At 27.8% G+C, this 1,868-nt stretch overlaps 1 long non-coding RNA gene across 1 annotated transcript; it reads right to left on the reverse strand.

Annotated features, from left to right (window-relative positions):
• Positions 1-1,029: 1,029 nt before the first annotated feature.
• On the reverse strand, positions 1,030-1,604 carry LOC140182570 (uncharacterized). Its single transcript, XR_011878450.1, has 2 exons — positions 1,410-1,604; positions 1,030-1,320 (listed from the first exon to the last, which is right to left on the reverse strand). It is a non-coding gene; the product is annotated as an uncharacterized lncRNA (long non-coding RNA).
• Between the last annotated feature and the right edge of the window lie 264 nt (positions 1,605-1,868).

Here is a 1,868-nt window from a genome sequence, read left to right on the forward strand (position 1 = left end):
TTTCATCCCACCTATACTTCCTTTGCTCCGCCATTATTCTCCCCGCTAGCACTGGTCCTTGGTTCCATTCCTTGTAGTGTGTGGATTTTTGAGTAGGCTTCTAATGGCGTTTATGGTTTTTTTTCACTATATACAACTGTCTGTTTGTTATCCTCTTATCTTCTCTCTGACACTCTCTCTCCCACTCTCTCATCTCACTACTATTTCTTGAGATAAGTGATAATAATATATAACGTATTATCCACTACTTAATATTATCAATATTCAAATTCGGATGTAATATGTTAAGAGACATGCTAATATATCATCTCAACTAGGTTTTGGATGTGAATTTTACGCAATATTAAACAACCTTCAAGTTTTACTTTTGTTAAGCAAGTAAAAATTATTATTATTTGCCCAGAAAAATAAGCAATTTGTTCCATTGCTATACACACATTTTTTTAGTAAATTATAAATTTAACTTATTCATAACAATTTAATTTTTAAAATAAACACACATTAAAATTTAAATTTACAAGTATTTTACATTTAAATTGAATAGACCGAATTACTTATGCTTTATAAGGACAATAAAATTCTCGTAATTTTTTTAATTATTTTATCAAGTATAATTTTTTATTATATACTCTTTAAATGAGAATATATATATATATATATATATATATTAAATAAAAAAAATCATATTTGACAAAATAATTAAAAAGACTCATTTCCGCTTTACAAAAAAATTCGAGAGATATGGTTATAATTTTTTATTTTTCCGCTTAGCTTAATTTAGATAAGTTAGGTACTAATAAGATATTTGGTAATTTTCTAATTAACGTTATCCAATAGTATCAGAAAGATATCAAACAATAAAATGCAAAGTCTTGTGGCAAAATTAAGAAATATTTATACTAATTAAAAATCATGTTTATAAAAAAATAAAAAATAAAAAGGCCAGAGTTTTACTATTTGATAGCATTCATGGATACAAACATTTTTAATAGAAGCGAGAAAAAGTTATATGAAAGAAATCTCAAATAATTTGACTCAAACATAAAAATATTATTTTTTATTAGAAAAAATATTAAAAATACTAAATACAGTTACTCGGTTATATTTAAAATTGGTTCTGTTAGATAAACAATGAGAGATGTGAACAACTAAACAACAGGTAATATCATAGGTCTATTAAATATTAAAAAAAAACATGTTATCTATCCTTATTCTCAATTATATCTTTCTCTTTTTTCATTATCCTATTTTCACTTCAGCCACTCCACTCTCCCTCTCCTGTCACGTCGTCAACGTCGTCGGCAATACCAAACCTTAGCGCTGCAATAAAAAGAAATCCATGTACAATAAAAAAAAATTCAAACTTGAAAGAAATATCCATATACAATAAAAATTAAACATTTGTGTACAATAAAAAGAAACATCCATGAGGTTGGCTGGGCTGCGTGTGACGGTTTGGGAGGTGCGACGAAGCACGGATGCGCGCGACGGTTGCGGACGCAGGAAGGAGCCGGAACACGTGTGGTGTTTTACGAGAGTCCAGTGGAAATTGTGAAAAGTAGAAGTGAGGCATGGTACGAATGTAGAGGAAAAAGTTTGTGGTTGTTGACAGAAAAGAGAAAAACCTAATTATAAGATAGATATTTTGCTAATTTTTATTATTCAAAATGTGTTTACGGTTGATTATTCAAATTTTAATTTAAAAAAATTAAAATTAATAATTATTAGTTGCTGTTGTTTATATTATTTAATAAAAATGTTGTTTCTTTAGACTTTTTCATTTAAAATTTAATACAAAAACAAAGGCTTCGAAGAAAAAAACCTTCCCTTCTTCTTTCAGCCTCCACTTTTACTTTTCTTCCCTTCAA

Source organism: Arachis hypogaea, chromosome 20 (assembly GCF_003086295.3).
Source record: "Arachis hypogaea cultivar Tifrunner chromosome 20, arahy.Tifrunner.gnm2.J5K5, whole genome shotgun sequence".
Lineage (NCBI taxonomy): Eukaryota > Viridiplantae > Streptophyta > Magnoliopsida > Fabales > Fabaceae > Arachis > Arachis hypogaea.